Source organism: Cnephaeus nilssonii (assembly GCF_951640355.1).
Source record: "Cnephaeus nilssonii genome assembly, chromosome: 7".
In the NCBI taxonomy this organism is placed as follows: domain Eukaryota; kingdom Metazoa; phylum Chordata; class Mammalia; order Chiroptera; family Vespertilionidae; genus Cnephaeus; species Cnephaeus nilssonii.
In genome coordinates, this window is record NC_137078.1 from 53,150,783 (window position 1) to 53,171,571 (window position 20,789).

A 20,789-nucleotide genomic window follows, 5' to 3' on the forward strand; every position below is an offset into this window, starting at 1 on the left:
CAGACTAAAAGCCTGGAATTGGTAAATACACTACCAATCCAAGACAAAATTGTGAAAAGGGAAGCTATTTCTTTCCCAACTTTTCTCTAATCCTCATGTCTCTATCCACTGCCCCAACTTCCCACTCTCTCTGCTTCCTCTCTTCCCTTCCCTTTTAGAGGTCAGTACTGACACAGTATCAACAGGATGTGTGTATATAACCAACTGTGTGTGTGTGTGTGTGTGTGTGTGTGTGTGTGTGTGTGTGGTGTATAGAGAATGTGTGTGTGTGTGTGTGTGTGGTGTATAGAGAATTTATGATAAGGGATTGGCTCATGTGATCATGTAGTCTAACAAGTTCTAATATCTGCAATCGGTATGTCCAATGTCAGGAAAAGACCTTTCAGGAGAAGGTGTAGTTCAGCTCTACCACTGGCTAGCCCAGAATTTAACTGGGTTTCCTATACTGGAACTGTTCTGCAGGTGCTGGGCAATCAGGAAGCAACTCTGTTGGGAGTGCAGGTGGTGAGCAAACAACCAGCAACTGGTAGCAGGTAGAAACCTGGGCAGCAGGCAAAGCATGCAGGGCTTTCAGAGAGAACAAAAGCTGGCTTGATGGCAACCCTCTGTGATAGAGGCAGGTTGCACAGGGGACCTGCAAAGGGAAATGAGGCACTGGTGCAGAGAGGAAGCCTTGGGAGTGCTAATTTCCATGTCAAGTGTGCAGCAGGAAGGTTACTGCCAGGCTGCAAGGTTGCTGAAGGACCACATTTCAGGCGCATGACAGGGCAGAGCTTCACCAGATGTCCTTACATCTACGCTGTTGGCTCAGCAAGCAGCAGCTCAGCAAAGCAGGAGAGCTCCTTCCTCCACAAAGTCCCTCCAGAGCCCTCCACTGAGGACACTTAACATAGGTCTCACTTTAAAGGAGAAACACTGAAAGAGATTGTTATCACAGGACATATATTGAAGGGTGAATTTGGAGCTGAGAGGCAATAAACTGACAAGTGGCACACAGGCTGTGAGTATTGGTCATGAGAGTCAATAAATTCCTTTCTGGTTTTAGACACTTTCTGCTGGATTTTCTGAATGTTGCAATTGAAAGATTGATAGGACCCTGCCCTCATACCAGCAAGGTTTTTCATTGAGCATTCCATGGTTTTCTGTCAGACTTTCTGCTAACATTTCCCATATAAAATCTCTCTGCTCAGGACTCCTTTGTTGTTGTTGTTGTTGTTGTTAGAATCCTATTTATTGTCATTAATATATAGTTTAACATCCTATTAATAACATCTTTTTTATTTTAATAAGAGCAGTCAAGAAAATGAAGGCTTTAAAAGAACATTTTTAGGTTCCTTGACAAATTGATAGAAAGCTATTGAAGGGACACTGGCACTTTGCGTTTCCCTCAAATAATTACACTATGGCTATAATAATTTTATACAGTCTGGATTTTCAAGGCTCTCAAATTTGCTGGTCATTCTCGAATTCCACAGTGGCAACAAAACAAGACCCAACAACAAACAAATTATTTTCAGTAAGAAAAGAGAATATCTCTAAGCAACCATACTAGTCATCGACTAGGTAAAAAGACAATTGTGTGTGTGTGGGACGGGGGGGGGGGGGGGGTGTGGTGTGTGTGTGTGTGTGTGTGTGTGTGTGTGTGTGTGTGTGTTGTTGTTGTTGTTGTTTAAGAAACAACAGAACTACCAGGGACTGGAATGAAGGAAGTAAACATTTTATTCAATACTCTTGGTGATTAAAATAATTACTTTATGATGATGATTGCAAAGAATTTATAAAAGTCCTTAATTAGATAACATTGACCCTTTGAAAAGTTTGATTTTAAGATTAAGGCTAATACATCTTTTCTTTAAGTGTCTGTGATTTCTCCGAAACTCCTCAGTAGTCTTGTCTATATAATGATAAAGCTGGTCATTTTCGTTTGTTTATAAGTGTTTCTTAGTCCCAAGGCTTTATAACCGCAAATTTTATTATTAAAAAGTTTTAGTTCACTTCAAATACTTTCAGTGCTATTTGGAGAAAGTATCTAGGGGAAAATTCACATAAGAAGAGTAAACCCAATTTAAGAGAAACCATGAAAAATTGTTGATGAAGTGTTTTATGTGTGCATGTGTTTGGCCCAAAGGAAGCATCGGACTAGCTCTGGGAGTGGGAGGCAGAGTGAAAAGATGCAGTGCCTCCTCCTCTGCCTGCTTGTGTTGGATAAATGGATCATTTTATTGTCAAGTTGGTTGAGACTGAATGTCAACATTACACAGGAAGGTCCCAAAGGTATGCCGTACAGGGAATGCTATTCCAGCTTCCTTCGCTTAATGCTATTAAATGAGCTCACAGTCTGTAAGATAAAAGTTAGATAAATTGAAGGCAAATAAGTACCTAGTTTTATAGCAGTAGTTTAAGTTCAAACTCATAAGCACATGAGTTTATGTGTGTTTCTATGGAAAGACTGCATCTAAAACAACACTCTAACAGTTGAAATTTACCAGAGAAAACAAAATTTATCTGTACTGATTGGTAGAAGTTCTTTTCCTCTCAATAACAATAGTGTTATCCAGGGATTTGGGGCATCCCTTTCCCTGCTGTGTGCTGAAGATAGTGCCCTTATGATATCTCGAGAAAAAGAACTTTCTGAGACTAGCATGGGAGGATGAGTGATTTTTATTTGCATGCAATTACATCTCTGCATTTCCAAAGTCCCATTTCCCTTAGTCCAGTCATGGAAGTAGTGCAGCTGGGGTTTCAGTAGACCTAAAAGCAAAGCCAGTGTCCAGAGTTTCCATTCCATGTTGAAGTTGTGGCCAGCTCAGCATCAGGCTAGTTACAGCCCATTAGCCCATTGTGTGCGGGAGCCATATGGCCCTGGACCATGTGGGTGAACACAGGGGAGCCAACCGAATGCACCTCCTACACCAAGAGTCTCAAAAAAAGCCCAGAGAAACAAAGAGAGGCCAAGGGGAACCAAGAGAGGGAACTCCTTTGCTTAGAGGATTAAATATTTCAAAGTTTTGGCCCTTGCAATGGCCACCCCCATTCTGGCCAATGACTTGTTCCGAGGTGACTGACAAGTAAGTACTTTCCCAATGTCACCCCAAATTCACTGTGCATGTGTCTGTTCTCCCCTTGTCCAGTCCCTTCCCCCAGTGATCTGTGGGTAATGGACTGGTGGTACCCTGGGGAGTGTAATGCTCTAGAATCCTGGCAAAGCTGCCCAAGTGGCGTGCCTGTAATATGTGGCCTTCCCTTTGCTCCTTTGCTGATATTAGTAACAAGGTTAATTACAATGGTATCAATAGCACAATAAACACCTTAGAGTATGTGAAAACTCTAAGCATTAACAATGGATAGTATATTTAATTTTAAAAATAAGAAATATATTTTTGATGTTCATTTAGAAAAATTTGGTTGGGTTACATATAAGGAACATTCACCCATTCATGACACAAAAATGTATTATCTATCACGTACCAGGGAACTATGCCTTCATAAATCTGTCTGGCATGAGAAAGTTTTGTTACTCTAAACATCTATGATTATCAGGTGTTAAATGGGTGCCACACTTTAATAGAGACATAATAAAAATAATCATCACTTTGTGATGATATAAAGAACATTCATATTAATCAAAAAAAAAGAACATTCATATTAATCAATGGCAATATCCAATATATTTACCAATTGGTACAACACAGGCTCTAACAAACCAAAATGCAAATAGAATAATATTGATTTTGGAAGAAACCAATGTAGTACAGAATCTCAGTCATTATGTGTGTGGTTTATAAGTTTCCATTGAGCCAAGGGCAGAACCTTAAAATGGAACCTGTCCCTCTTCCCACCATAAGAAGATGAGGGCTAACAAGAGATCATAATATTGGCAATTAGAAATTGATCATTAACACATATTTATTACATGTATACTATGTGTCAGACACTGTATTTGGCATTTGATCAAGACAAGTCAAGTTGCAGGCTGCTAAGTAGTAAATATGAAATAAGAAAGAGTAATTTGGGGGTACAGTGAAAAAATATTGATTGTGGTGGAAACAAGGCTAAGGAAAATATTTATTGGATAGAGCATACTTTTGCATGTTTTAGACTGAAAAGAAAGTTGTGGAAAGAGATAGCAAGTTAAGAACGGGCATAATTATTTAGCAAGAATTTGCAAGAGGTAGAAGGAATGGGCTCATAAGCTCAGGGGAAGAAAATGAGGAAGAATGACTCTTTTTTTCTGTGGAAGGAGGGAAGGATCAATGAGACTAAATCAATTCAGAGGTGTAGAAGTAAAATAAGTCCTAGGATGATGACAGGAATTTGGAAGGAAAGGAAGGGAATGATCCAGAACAAGAAAGAATAAATGAACTTCAAAGAGGTGATGTGAATAAAGTTTTTCAAAGCTGTAACAACTATTTCCTCTGAAAAGTAGCCAAGGTAATCTGCTAAGGGAAATTAGTGCAGTATTAAGTACAAAGCTTGAAACTGGTGGTAAAAAACTTACCAGTATAAGAAATGGGCAAAGGTATGTAAATATTTGCTAGATCAAATTGAGAGTCCAATAGCGGTTGGAAATCATAAATGTATAAGGCAGACAAACAACATGGTACATGATTTTCTTCAATATTATGCAATGCCTGGTTCCAGAAACAGTTGGTTAGGTTATTCTATAATTTATTAGGATAATGGGATGAAAAAGAGGTCATGAGAGTGTTGGGAACCAAGGATGCTGTTGAAAGAGAGATTTAACTGAATGACCATGGGTTGTCAGTTGGATTAAATAAGGAAATGAAGTCAAAGGCTTATTGATGAAGACCATATGAAGCCAGCCACGTAGAAGAAGCAATGGAAGTGAAGAGCAGCGCTCCTCTGCATAAAACTCTTAACGGGCATTCTGCAGCCTGGGAAATAAAGTTTAATTTATTTCTTATAACCAGGTTTTCCATAAGTTCATTTCTCATTTCTTTCCCCCAGGTGTCCCTAGGCATACCACATGTCCAGGCACACAGAACAACTATGCCTTCATGTCACTGCTATTCTTCCCAAAGAGCTCCTCCTCCTCTTCTCCTACATCCCCGCCCACCTGATAAAGTTCTCGGCCCTCAAGATTCATCTCGTAAACCTCTTCCTCTTTAAAGTCTTCTTTGGTGATTTGTCTGCAGGAAAAAAAGAAAAAAAGAAATGTTGCTAAATTTTCATCGCATTCTTGTACACTCAAGCTATTATCCCACTAAAACTGTTGATTCTGGGCAAATTAATAGAATGCTACTGCATTAGCACTCTGCCAGTTCTAGCCTAACCCAACAATCATGCCATAAAAAAAAAAAAAAGTTCAGGCTGTAAGAAGATATTATGCGGAGAGAAAGGCTATAAAAGAAGAGGTGGCATATAGCACCTATATCCCAGACATGTAAGACTTTCTTGACCCTACCTGCCCATCCCAGACCCCAGCTAAATATAGTTGGAACCATGTCAGCCCACAGAATTGTGAGAAAGAATACATCACTGCTACTTTAAGCCACTAAGTTTGGGAGATTTAGTTATGCAATTATAGATAAACTAGAGGCCCGGTGCACGAATTTCGTGCATGGGGGCTGTGTCCCTCAGCCCAGCCTGCACCCTCTCCAATCTGGGATCCCTCTCACAATCCAGGACTGCTGGCTCCCAACTGCTCGCCTGCCTGCATTCCTGATTGCCCCTAACTGCTTCTGCCTGCCAGCCTGATCACCCCCTAACCACTCCCCTGATAACCTGACTGATGCCTAACTGCTCCCCTGCCAGCCTGTTTGCCCCTAACTGCCCTCCCCTGCAGGCCTGGTCACCCCTAACTGCCCTCCCCTGCAGGCCTGGGTTCCCCCCCATCTGCCCTTCCCTGCAGGCCTGGTCACCCCCAACTTCCCTCCTCTGCCAGCCTGGTCACCCCTAACTGCCCTCCCCTGCAGGCTTGATTGTCCCAACTGCCCTCCCTTGCAGGCCTGGTCCCTCCCAACTGTCCTCCCCTGCTGGCCATCTTGTGGCGGCCATCTTGTGTCCACATGGGGGCAGCCAACTTTGACCACATGGGGGCAGCCATCTTGTATGTTGGAGTGATGGTCAATTTGCATATTACTCTTTTATTAGATAGGATAGAGGCCTGGTGCATGGGTGGGGGCCAGCTGGTTTGCCCTGAAGGGTGTCCCGGATCAGGGTGGGGGTTCCCTTGGGGCGTGGGGCAGCCTGGGTGAGGGGCCTGTGGTGGTTTGCCTGGGGACACATGGGGGAAAGAAATGAGAAATGTACTTATGGAAAACCTGGTTATAAGAAATAAATTAAACTTTATTTCCCAGGCTGCAGAATGCCCTTTAAGAGTTTTATGCAGAGGAGCGCTGCTCTTCACTTCCATTGCTTCTTCTACGTAGCTGGCTTCATATGGTCTTGATCAATAAGCCTTTGACTTCATTTCCTTATTTAATCCAACTGACACCCCGACGACCCAAGCAGAGGCCCTGGGATCTGGGATTTATTTATCTTCTATAATTGAAACTTTGTAGTGGAGGCCAAGGCAGGCCAGGGCTGCGGGAGCTTGGCTTCCTCCATCGCCGGGGGCAACCCAAGCCTCCTGCTCTCTCCAGCTCTGTGGCTGCCGCCATTTTTGTTGGGATTTATTTATCTTCTATATTTGAAACTTTGTAGCCTTGAGTGGAGGTCTGGGCCTGCCAGGGTGTGCGGAAAGCTTGGCTTCCTCCATTGGTGGGGAAACCCAAGCCTCCTGCTCACTCTGTGGCCACAGCCATCTTGGTTGGGTTAATTTGCATACTCACTCCTGATTGGCTGGTGGGCGTGGTTTGTGGGTGTAGCAGAGTTATGGTTAATTTGCATATTACTCTTTTATTAGATAGGATGTTATATTTCCCATATTCAACTCAACTGCAACTGCTCAGACTTTCCACTATATCACACTACTGTACCTCTACTGTCTTACTTTCCACAATAGGCTTGCAAATAAAATTTTCCCCATATCTGCTCCTTCCTACTCTGTGAAATTCTAAATCCAAGCATACTTCATATAATAGACTAGAGGCCTGGTGCACAAAGTTCATGCATGGGTGGGGAGGTCCCTCTGCCCGGCCTGCACCCTCTCGCAATCCGGAACCCTACAGTGGATGTCCAACTGCTGGTTTGGGCAGTCTGACATCCCTCTCACAATCTGGGACGGGCTCCTAACTGCTTGCCTGCCTGCTTGACTGACTGACTGCCCCTAACCACTCTGCCTGCCTGCCTGATTGCGCCTAACTGCTCGCCTACCTGCCTAATCACCCCTAACTGCCTCTACCTCAGCCCCCACCACCACGGCTTTGTCTGGAAGGACGTCCAAAAGGACATTCAGAATGACGTCCAGAAGGTCGTTTGACTGTCCAGTCTAATTAGCATATTATGCTTTTATTATTATAGATAATAAATGATGTAAACTAAATCAAATCTAAATTGAGTTAGTGGAAGGGAGAAAGACACTATGCTCAGTCACTGAAATTTCATGGTTAAATATTTCACAGTGGAGCATTTCCTGGAACAATGTGAAAACGTTTTAGAGGTGAAGTTTACTGAAGTGCAGTTGACTAGAGCAGAGACTGGGTGCATCATCAAGGATGTGGACTTGTGGCCTGGCATGATGACAGGAATTGGTGTGGAGTGGAAGACAGTGATCCTGAACGGAAAGATTGTGAACTTCAGGAAAGGAGAGGTTGAGTGACATTTTTTCCAAGTGATAACAATACTCATAAATAAAGCCATAGTGAACAAATAAGAAGATAATGATCTAACCTTCTGCCCAATGTATGCCTAAGGGAGAAAAAGTAAGTCTCCGCTTCACAGAGTTAGGTGGAAGTTGTATTATGCTGGTTTTCCTTTCAGCCATTTGAATTACTCCTTCTCAATAGTCCCCCTGATTCTTTTCATTGCCAATGAAATCTTTCTGCGTAATCTTCTTCCCTATGACTATTCTCTGGGTCATCTGAGTCATAAGTATGGCTTCAACCATCACTTATTCATTGACATCGCCCAAATTTCAACTTTCTGATTCCATATCTCTCATGAGCTTCAATACTGTTACTTCCAATTATCTTCTGAATATCTCAACTTTCTGGCCTTTCAGGTAGATCAAACTCAAAATGTTAAAAGACATACTGATAATCTTCCATCCAAAACATGATTTTCCTCCTGTATTTCCCAACCCAGTAAATGGCATCACTCCCCACGCAGTCAGTCTAGAAGGAAAGTCAGTACAATGGCTAAGAGCTTTGGTTCTATAATCAGTTTAACAGAATGTGCTCAAATTTGGCCTCCATAAATTACTACCTATATGGTAACCTCGGCAAATTACTTAACTTTTTAAAACTTCAGTTTTTCTCATTTGTGGCAAATCTCAAAAGCTTGTGAAGAGGATTAAATAAATGCCTCTCCAAACCCTCAAAACTAATCATGCAAACTTGACCTCTTGAAGCCATCCTTAATTTCTCCCTCTCCCTTAGCACCTGCTTCTGCCAAGCCACTGACCACCAAGTTCTGTCAATTCAGTTTCTAAAATGTATCTTAATGTATGGTTTTGTCCATTGTCCCTTCCACTGCCCTAGTATGACACCAAAACATACTTCAACGCACCTGTTATTAACCTAGTCTAAACCATCTTTCACACCATTGCCAGAGATAGCTTTCCAAAAATAAATCAGATCACATCCCGGTCTTCACCTTCAATTTTTTTTTTCAACTGTCTACTTTGTCCTACAAAAAGAAATGTCAACCTCTTTAGAATCTGATATTTGCAGTCTTTCCCTAAATTGCTTTTCCAATCTGACTCTACATCATTTCCCACCCTTCCCTATATTTTACACTGTCATTATCCAAACATACTCTCTGCCTTTTTATCTATTTCCTTTCCTACATCCTCAGCCCCCACTTCTCCTCTGAGAATTCCTGCTCCAGCTCAAATGTGATTTCCTCTCTGTTGTCTTCTTGAACCCACAAGTGACATAGATTGCTCCCTCGTCTGTTTTCCCACAGGACTGTATACAAACTTGTCACAGCCTTTATCACACTACTAGAGGCCCAATCCATGAGATTTGTGCTCTGATATGGTCACTAGCGGCTGCTGGCTGCCAGCTGGAGCCTCCCTCCCTTCCCCTGGCCAGTCCTGCCCCCTGGTAGAACTCCCAGATGAACTCTCAGTCAAGGGGACAATTTTTATACTATGCTTTTATTATATAGGACTAGAGGCCCGGTGCACGAAATTTGTGCATGGGGGGGTGTCCCTCAGCCCAGCCTACACACTCTCCAATCTGGGACCCCTGAGGGATGTCCAACTGCTCATTTAGGCCCGATGGGATTGGGCCTAAATGAGCAGTTAGACATCCCTCTCACAATCCAGGATTGCTGGCTCCCAACCGTTCGCCTGCCTGCCTGGCTGATTGCCCCTAACCACTTCTGCCTGCCAGCCTGATCACCCCTAACCACTCCCCTGCCAGCCTGATTGACATCTAACTTCTCCCCTGCCTGCCCGATTGCCCCTAACTGCCCTCCCCTGCTGGTCTGATAACCCCAAACTGTCCTCCCTTGCCAGTCTGGTTGCCCCCAACTGCCCTCCCTGCAGGCCTGGTCCCCCCGAACTGCCCTCCCCTGCAGGCCTGATGACCCACAACTGCCCTCCCCTGCTGACCATCTTGTGGCAGCCATCTTGTGTCCACATGGGGGCAGCCATCTTTGACCACATGGGGGTGGCCATCTTGTGTTGGAGTGATGGTCAATTTGCATATTACTCTTTTATTAGATAGGATGTTGTAGTTATTAATTTATTTGTCTATCTTCCCAGTTATACTCTGAGTTCCTGCACAGAGGCAAGGGTGGTGAAATATTTATTCTTGCATCACTGGTCCTTAGCATAGTCCCTGGAATATACAATTACATGTGAGATGCTCAATAAATGTCTATTGAGAGAATGAATGAGTGAACATGTGAACGAATGAATGAATAGATAAAGAAAACATGAAACTTGAATGGTGCTTGCTATATATTACTTAAATATTAATTAAATCCAAATCCTTCAAGCATAAAAGAAAATCCTTAAAAGTATGCAGAATTTTATTCTTTTTTAAATATATTTTTATGGATTTTAGAGAGGAAGGGAAAGGGAGAGAGAAATAGAAACATGAATGATGAGAGAGAATCATTGATCAGCTGCCTCCTGCACTCCCCCTACTAGGGATTGAACCCACAACCTGGGCATGTGCCCTGACTGGGAATCAAACCATTTCCTCCTGGTTCATAGGTTGATGCTGAACCACTGAGTAGGCATAAATTTAAAACATATGACCTCTAAGTATCTTTCCCAACTCCAAAATTCTGGGCTAAAGCTTTTCTCCAAGCATGCAGTATTATAATCTCATATGGGCCAGATACATTTGTAGAATAGGATCTAGTGGGTTGTTTACGGTATATATCCAATTAATTCTATCATATTAACTTTAAAAAATTATATTTTATAAAGTTTTTACTTTTCAATTAAGCAAAATCGAATTATGCTCAATAGTTGATCTTTCAAAATGGTAACATGGTGAAGAAAGTGGTGTGTGTTTTTTCTAAAACCTTGTCAGCTTGAGTGATATGTGAGTACCCAGCACTAAGCATCTGTTAGGGAAATCTTATTACTCTGTGTCTGTCACTAGAAAATTGGAACAAATGTTGCAAGACCTACACACTTAAAATGTTATGATGTGTTTTTAAAACTGCTTTTCCACAGAAGGCCTTTTATTTTATTAGGAAATTATAAGCAAACAAGTCTTGTTTAATGGCTTTCTAAGTATAAGCACATTGCATGTCAAAATTGTATCACACTCAACTGCCTACTTGTGTGAGAAATCTGTCAAGCCCTGGTGTCCAAGAAAATAGGGCAGCACAACGGAAGATTTCTTGCTGAGGGGTACAATGCATGCTCAATTAAACCAATACAGCCTGTGTAATGGTCTGAGTCCATCTTAGCAAGAACTGTCAACATTCTCTTCTGGGATCAAAATTTTCCTAATGCCTGGACATTTTTGGTGACCCCTCTGTAACAAGAGATGCAACCTTGAGTTTATTTCAGAGAAGGTTGAGCTTTTATTCTTTCTCCCTTTAACATTCAAAAATTTGTGGAAATTTTACCTTCTCTTATCCTCTCTATCTCTGCCTCCTTTCCATACCTCTCTTAACTTGCTAAATATTTTAACTAGCAATTAAAGAAAACATGCATGAAATGCTAAAATTACAGCCTGTTTTTCAGAGGATTCAAATCTTGTTTGTAGTGTTATTTTACTTGAGAGTCATACCCAAGTGCGTTATCTCTTCAAATATCAAAAAACATCTATATGTGCTCAAAACGAATCAGTTGTTAACAAAACATGGTGGAAAAATACCAGAGTACCCAATGTCCCTTTTATAATGTGTGGTATATGACAAATTTATAACAATTCTGTTTCTCTAAAGCATCAGAGATCACACACAAAACCTTTCCCCAAAACGGATGACAATAAATTTATAATAATTAAGATACATATTTTCCTATATATCCTTTAAAAAAAAAGATGACTTCTAAATACGAGAAAATTATATTGTATGTTACTAAGCTGCCATCTACTGTGCTTGTTCACCCAGTACACAATACCATCTCTTAACAGGCTTGCCTTTTACAATGAATAAGTGAATTTCCCCCACAGCTGTTTCTTGACATTCTTTCTCTCCCTAGTTCTAGCCATGTGCACTCCTAAAGACCAGGAAAAAAAAACGTTTCAACTAATTATAGTTCTATCAAAGCCTTTCACATCATTTAAGGCTTAGATTGATTATTCACAGTGCCGTGAAGACGTGTCAGTTTGAGACAAGAAGAGGTTTAGAGAGGTTTACACTTTGCAGAGTGCCACCTGTCTCCAAAGGGCACATTCATTAAAAAGCTCCAGGTGCAATTTGTGGGAGCAAAACAGCATAATGAAGTTCTTTGCCTCCTTGTGCACTTTTTGATTAATAACATCCTCCTTCGGTTCTAGCAGATTATGCACCAGTGTTCGCTGCAACAACCTAAAATACCACCCTACTTTTCTCTCCTTCTCTGAATTGAGTAAATTGCCATTTATTTGTGACCTGGATCAAAAGAATATACAAAAAAAAATGGGATATTTCTGGCACAATCTACTTTTATAAGAAAAGAACAGCTAATACACCAACTGAATGATAGGTATTCAATAGCCAACATTTAATATGTGTCACTGATCAAATTCTACCTAATCCTCTCTGTCCTATATCCACACACATAGAAATCCAATTGATATTTATAGTGATAACCTGAAGGCATTGTAAAATTCCAAGTAGTCTCCTGAATCATAAAAATGGGAAATAAAACTGGCATTTATCAAATACCTACTATTTACTAGACATTTTCACTGGCACTATCACATTTTATCCACATAACAGCCTAGTTCGGTGGATGTTATTATCCTCATTTTCACCGTTGAATGTGATTGAGACTCAGAGCTATAATAAGAACTAACATTTATTGATTGTTTATTATTTTCCTGACATGGTTTTTATTACTTAAGAGGCACTGCCTCAATTAATCATCAAAACCACATTATGGAGTAGATACTACCATTATTCTCATTTTATTACGGGTGACCAAGATCTGAACCCAGGCAAACTGGTGCCAATGCCTGTACCATTAATCCCAACATTGTACTACTTAGAAGTGTGTTTGTGCACTTTATTTTTAAATTAGTCACATAACTTTGTTTTTGAAAATTGGGAATACACATTTGGTACTAATAGTTATTAATTCTTGCTTTTTATTGGGCATTCACTGTCAAGCATTTTACATACTAGTACATTATCTCATTTGAAATTCACACACACCCTATATAATAAAGAGGTAATATGCAAATTGACCGTCACTCCAACACACAAGATGGCCGCCCCCATGTGGTCAAAGATGGCCTCCACAAGATGGCCAGCAGGTGAGGGCAGTTGTGGGCGATCAGGCCAGCAGGGGAGTCAGTTGGGAGCTATCAGGCCTGCAGGGGAGGGGAGTTGGGGGGGGACCAGGCCTGCAGGGAGGGCAGTTAGAAGTGACTGGGCCGGCAGGGGAGGGCAGTTAGGGGCAATCAGGCCAGCAGGGGAGGGCAGTTAGGGGGTGATCAGGCTGGCAGGCAGAAGCGGTTAGAGGCAGTCAGGCAGGCAGGCGAGTGGTTGGGAGCCAGCAGTCCTGGATTGTGAGAGGGATGTCCGACTGCCTATTTAGGCCCATGATTGGAGAGTGTGCAGGCTGGGCTGAGGGACACCCCCCTCCTCCGTGCACGAATTTTGTGCACTGGGCCACTAGTATATAATATTATCCTCACTTTACTGTGATAAAACTGAGGTTAGGAGGACAATGATAATAATAACCACAGTAAATACACGGTATTTTCTATTGCTAGATACTTTTTTATTTTTTTTAAGGAGTGACTTGTTTAAAATATAATTTTATTGATTTCAGAGAGGAAGGGAGAGAAAAAGATAGAAACATCAATGATGAGAGAAAATCATTGACTGGCTTTCTCCTGCATGCCCCCTACTGGGGATCTAGTGGGAAACCTGGGCATGTGCCCTTGACCAGAATAGAACCTGGGACCCTTCAGTCCACAGGCCAACACCAGGCCAACACTCTATTCACTGAGCAACCGGCTAGGGCTAGACACTCTTCTTATAAAGTGTTTTAAATACAGTACTCATTTCATACTGACAAAAACAATATAATGTATTATCCTATTATACAGATGAGAAAACTGAGAGGTAGCACTTCGACCAATATTACACAGCTAGCAGGCAGCAGAGCAGGAATTCTAGTTCCAAAAGCCCATGATTTTTAACCACTACTCTAAATTGTGGAACAATTTAAAGTAGTCATTTCCTTGTCTATTGCAGCAACTGTTAGCCACATGCCTTAACTATAATAGCATTCATCACAAACAAATCAAAAAGCTTCATGATATGAATTGTCTTTGTTTCTCATCTGATTTTTATCTGATGACTATTCTAGCAGCCTTGTTAGTTCCTGAGCTCCGAGGCCCTCCTTCCAGTCTGGCCCATACCAAATTCCAGCTATATGAGTCAGAATTCTTGATTGCAAGTGACAGAAATCATGCCCAGTAAAGTCTGGGTGAAATAGGGAACATACTTGTTTGTCGCTTCTGGGAACAGGTCATTGGCCAGAGTAGGTGTGGCCACTGTAAGGGAGTGAAATCTGAGATACATAAGCTCCTGAACAAAGGAGTTTCCCCTCTTGCCACTGGCGCCTAACTCCTGGCTTGTGGGCTCTCACACTCTGCACTTACCCACATGGCCCACAGCCATGAGGACCCCACACAAAATTGACCGATGGACTGGCACTAGCCTGATGCTGTGCCAGACCCTGCTCCACTATGGAACAGAAATTCTGGATGGCTTTGCTTTCAGCTCTGCTGACTCCCCAGCTGCACATTTTCCAGGAATGGTTTAAAGGTAAAGGAAATTTTGATACCCGGAGATGTAATTTCATGCAAATAAAGCTTTCTACCACATCTTATCCTCCCATGGGGGCCTCTGGAAATGTTTATTATAGAAGGACCCAAGAACCCCACTATCACTAGCAAAGGAGAAGGGCAAGCCATGCAATCCTCTGATAACAGAAGGTCTTTGAACAGTTCATCATAATCTCCCTTCATTGCCTAGAGCAGTGATCGGCAAACTGCGGCTCTCGAGCCACATGCAGCTCTTTGGCCCCTTGAGTGTGGCTCTTCCACAAAATACCACGGCCTGGGCGAGTCTATTTTGAAGAAGTGGCGTTAGAAGAAGTTTAAGTTTAAAAAATTTGGCTCTCAAAAGAAATTTCTATCGTTGTACTGTTGATATTTGGCTCCGTTGACTAATGAGTTTGCCGACCACTGGCCTAGAGCCTTGCACAGGCCTGCTTCATTTATGCTACTTCCTGGTGGTCCCTGTAAACAATTCAGTTTTTTGTTTCTTTGTTTGCTTTTAAGTATATTTTTATTGATTTCAGAGAGGAAGAGAGAGGGAGAGAGAGAGAAACATCAATGATGAAAGAATCATTGATCAGCTGCCTCCTGCACAACCCCCACTGGGGATGGAGCGCACAACCTGGGCATGTGCCCTGACCGGGAATCGAACTGTGACCTTCTGGTTCAGAGGTTGATGCTCAACCAGAGCCATGTCAGCTGGGCACAATTCAGTTTTTGAATCATGGTTTAAGGACTTGATTTCTGCTAAACTGAAAATTTTCTTTAAAAGAATGTATACTTTAAATTGTTTTTAGCTATTTACATGAGTGTGAATGAGTTTCTCAACTGTTTTCATTGGAAAGAAAACTAAAACTAAAAGAAAAAGAAAAACTTGAAGATTTTGACTAAGGGTAGGACTTGTCAATATGAGAAATGTCCAAACCTATAGAAAATTTTTATAAGCGTTTTTTTTTTTAGCCAAACTGACAACATATGCCAGGGAACAAGATCTCAAAATGCTCCAGAGGATAATAGTTTTTCAGTTTCTTTTATGCATTTGAAATTAAGGAGAGAATGTAAGGAAGATTACATGGACCTGGGGGAAAAGCAAGGAGGGGATTAGATTAGTTAACAAGATTATATGCTGTCTTGAGAGTAGTTTATTTCAAACTTGAGATAACCTAGAAGCGCAGAAACAATAGATAGGGCCTGCTTAAGGCAAAGATAAACCTTTTACTAAAAAGTTATATGCCTGGGGCCTGACTACCCACCATGACCTGCCCAGTTAGGAATTTATGATCAGATCACCCATTTGAGGTTACCTCCTTTTTTCATCCCTAGACTGGAGGAATAAATTGGGTCAGGGCTAGGGTGAGCCAGACATTTAATATACAAATTTAAGGAGACACTCACTCTCAGGTGACACCTTCAGGCTGAGCACCTGAGAGTGCCTCCTTAAATTTCACACCTCTTGTGACTTGCTTGCCTCACTCTTGTCCCAGTCCTAAAGGATGAAGTTTAACCAGACTTGTTAACCAGTTTTGTTACTGGTGATGAAATAACCCTGATGCATTTCCCTTCCCCACCCATGAACTGGGAGAGTTGTTCCTCCTGGGAACACCCATAATATCCTCTAGTTATGCCTAAACTACACGTAACGACACTACTTTCTAACCATCTCTTTCACATCTGTATTCACCAGCACTCTGTGAGCTCCTTAAAGAAAGAGGCTATGATATTGTCTTCACAGCTGATATCTAGCCCTGTCCTGTTGAACAAGTGAATGAATGAATGTGCTGTCAGCATCAAGCATCCATTCCTCCTGTGGCATGGAACATATGTGAAGTCATGAGTCAGCTAAAATTTTAATCTTTGCCATACATTGATGGCAAATTTCAATAATTTTTTTTGAATTATAGTGATTTTTCCCAAAGATTTGCATGTAATCTCAGTATTGTTCATTTTTTTTAACATATGTGCTCAAGAAAGCACTGCTTGACACCTTATATATACTTTGCCTTTCAGTCTCCAGCAGGGCCAGGCTTCTTGACCTAAATAGATTTCTCCACTCCCTCCTGGCTGCTAAATACTATAATTAATTTATAAAAGACTCTGAAACACCAGGTGGCAAAATCTCCTATTAGTGGTTTGCGCAGAACAAAAAGAACATTGAAGTTGTAGGAGATTTGTAAAGTGTATATGTATGTAAACTCACATTTTTTAATCCACTGAATTTCCAAGAATGTCAAATCGTAAAGTGTATGAAGTAAACAATGCTTAATAATTTTTTCTCACTTCTTTTAGCACATTTAGTTTGAATTGCGGAAAGAATCTGTGTGATAAAATATTCTCAGAGATGAATATTTGGGGGACATGAGACTTGAATGAATGTCTACGAATATCCACACAAATATTCGAAGCAACTATAATAAACTCATTTTGTTCTTAAAAGAATGTCCAAGAGAAAAAGGTGAACACGGAGGTGGGGGAAAGCCAGGAGGGGATTAGATTAAAGGGTTGTTAACAAGATTAAGGATTTCTCTATGCTTTGAGAGAGTAACAACTATAGTGGCCAACTCTTGAAGTATCTGTCTATCCTATAGCCACGGTAGGCAGAATTTTAAGATGTCTTTTAAGATTCCTGCCCCCTGTGTTGTACCCTCCCTTTGAGTGTGGGCAGGACCTGTGAACACGTTGGGATGTCACCCCTTTGAGTAGGTTACATTACACAGCAAAGGTGATGGAATCATTTTTTCATGATTTCGTTACGTTATATAAGATTACTCCCACGGTGGTGGTAGTGGTGGTAGCAGCAACAGTAATGGTAGCAGGCGGCAGCAGCAGGAACAAATTGTAGAGAAATTCTGCAGAATTTTGAGAAGTAAACTTGTTGTGAGCGGGCCATGTGATCAGAACCTGAGGGCAGTCTCTAGGAAATGAGAGAAAGCCCTGGCTGACATCTGGCAAGAAAACAGGGACCTCAGTTCTCCAGCTGCAAGGAACTGAATTCTATCAAAAATCTGAATGAGCTTGAAAGATGACCCTGAGCCTCAGATGGAATTGCAACCCCAGCCAATACCCTGATTGCTGTCTGGTGAGACCCTAAGCAGAAAATAAGCCATGCTCAGACTTCTGACCCACAGAAACAGAGAGATAATAAAAAAGTGTTGCTTTAAGCTGCTAAGCTTGTGGTAATTTGTTACACAGCGCTGGAAAACTAATACAGGAATGAACTGCTTTTTCTTTTCTCCGATGCTACCCTTTTCCCACAGGGGTGCCTCCTAGCAGTCAGGGTTGTATATTACACCTGACATGGCTGATTGAATCTGACCCAAGCTAACACAACCGGAGCCTTTGTCTAGAAATATAAAGTGGGAGCTACAAGATTTGTTCAGAATCTCTTGAATGGAAGAGAGACATAACCATGGATGTTTTAATAACACTATCTTCTGTCCAGACTTGCCTCTAGGATATACAAGGTCCTGGGGGAAATATTTCAGGGTGGGCAGGGTAGAAGCTACCTATAGCAACAATGTGATTATAAAAGTAATTAACAAAAATCATGGGCCCATGTGAAGTGTAGTGATGTATTGATAAGTTTTGGGGCAAGAAAAAGGTAGTAACATAGATGTCTAATCAGTGCACAAGAAACATTTTCTTGGTTTCCAGGATCCATTTCTGTGTGTTATTGATGGTTAAAGTTACCATTCTCAGCTAATTTCATATATCCCACTGCAAGGAAAAAAGGTAGCAACACTGTTATTATTCACAATGTTATGGCTCTTTGGGAAAAAATTTTTTTGGAATGCTTTTAAATGAAACAGTTTAGATCTTCTTGCCTCTGCAGTTCCCTAATGCCATTAATTTAATGCTGATTACTCATCTCATGGCAACATCCATAGTGCTGCCCATCAATAGTGGCTTCCAATGACTCTCTAATGTTGTTAATGTGCTTTGTTGATATGACCACAAATGGAAGTCTTACCCAGAGGATGCAGGAAAATGTAAAGAACTAATCTCTTTTATGGTCATGTTAAATTTATCATTTAGAATTTTATAGCATATACTTATACCATGTAAAGCATTAACATAAAATAATACATCTTCCAACGATGTCTTCTCTTGAACTGTGTAAGCCTCGCTGCATTGGTACAATGTGACCCTTTTAATGTTGACTCCAGCCCTGCATTCCATGCACATTACCAGTGGTGAGGATAGGCAAGGAGCCCTGGGCAGATGCAACATCACAACTGTAAGAAACCACACTCGCCTTTAGAGTCAGAAGGCACCCAGGTATGAACGATACTCAGGTCACAAGAGTATCTGCCTTTGCCCTGAAGTTGGTATAATATTTAGCAAGTATTTGTTGAATGAGAAGATAGGTGGGATATGATGAGATGGGTATATTTGTTTTTTAAACTTCTTATTGAAGTTGAAAATAATACCCAAATCATAAATGTTGTAAAAAGTATTTTAACGAGTCTGGGCAGCCATTCCAGAGGAACTTCATTGCACACCTTATTTCTTGAACCTTCGGAAAGTTTGAACTGGGCAAAATCACCTTTGGACTGAGGCATTGTCTTCCCAACAACTGTTTGTAAAAGTAATAGGAAAGCAGACCTCCTGATTACAAGAACTCATAATAAAAGACATTCTTTAGAACCAGTAAATAGCCATGTACAGCTAAAGAATAACTTAGCTTGTTAGCATAAATAGAAATTTCACCCTTTTGTCCATGTAATTTTTCCCTTCCTCTTCTCATAAAACCTCCTTGCTTTCACCCCATAATCAGAACACTATCTGAGTTTCTGCCTGAAACAGTGCTTTCCAAGTAGCTATTCTATAATCTCAAATAAACACTTGTTGCCTCTCACTTTGGCCTTTATTTTTAGGTTAACAACATACAGCTCAATGAATTTTTAGAAGGCTAAGAACCCAGATTATGACAAAGAACATTATTAGGACCCTCACAGGTCCCTCATGTTCCCTTCTAGTCACTATGTCCTCCCCACTCCCTAGTAAACATTATCCTAGATTAGTTTTAGCTGCTTTTGAACTTCACATACATGGAATCATAAAGTATGTACTAGTTTGACTGGCTTTTTCAATTAAATATTGTATTTGTGAGTCACATCTATACTGTTCAATGTGGTAGCAATTTGTTTATTCTTATTGTTGTATAGAGTATTCCACTGTGTGACTATATAACCATTTATTTACCAGGTTTATTTATTCATAAGCATTTGGAAACTTCTAGTTTGGGGCTATTGTGAATAGTGCAGTGATTAACATTATTATACACATTTTTGTTGAACTTATGTGCTTTTCTCTTGGGAGTGTACTTAGGAGTGGAATTTCAGGTTTGCATATATTCAAATTTAAAAAATTCTGGCAAATATTTTCCAAAACATATGTATCAGTTGACACTTCCACTAGCAGTGTGTTAGAATTCTAGTTTCTCCATACTCTCTCCAACACTTGGTATTGTCTCAGCTTTTCATTTAATCATGCTGATGGATATTGTATTGGTAAGTAACTCCCGCCAAAATGCAGTAAGACTACTGCAGCCTAGCTTTCCTATTGATTACAACTGAAAGCTCGGGACAAAATACTAAAAGCAAATACCTGGGGACTCTGAAGAGAATACAAAAACAGACAGATTGGGGAGAATCAAAATTTGAGAGAAATGCCCCATGTTTTTTTTCCTGTTTTCTCTTACAGCTTTGACCTGAGCCCTGGCACCTACTGAAACTGATGGCAGCACAGGCAGAAAATCTGAGAAACAAAAAAAAACCCAACATATTTCTAGCCAGTTGAATGGTGGAAGGGGGCTTCTGTGAGCCAAAGTTTGTGGGAAATTCCTGGCTTTTTCTCCATCTTTTTCCCCTCTGGGCTTTTACCTGGGAGTTAAGGCCTGGGATTGGACAGTTCCAACACCAAAAGAAACCCTGTCTTTCCAGACAAGAGAGATGGGAAAGTGGGCCCCTGTGGACTGAAGCGTAAAGAGGTAATACAATTTTTTTCCCTCCCTTTTCTCACCTCTTTGCCAAGTGGACCTTCGTCAGCTGCTGTAGTATGCAGGCAGCTGAAACTCCAAGAGAAACTTCTAATTTTCCTGGCAAGAGGGCCAGGAAAAGGGGACTCATAATTCTGTGTGTGAAACCACATAAGCTCTGTGTTCACCCTAAACTGAACACCTGCAGGACATAAAGATGCATAGCAAAAGATATGTGAACTAAACTACAATTCCAACTACTGTTTAAGTTC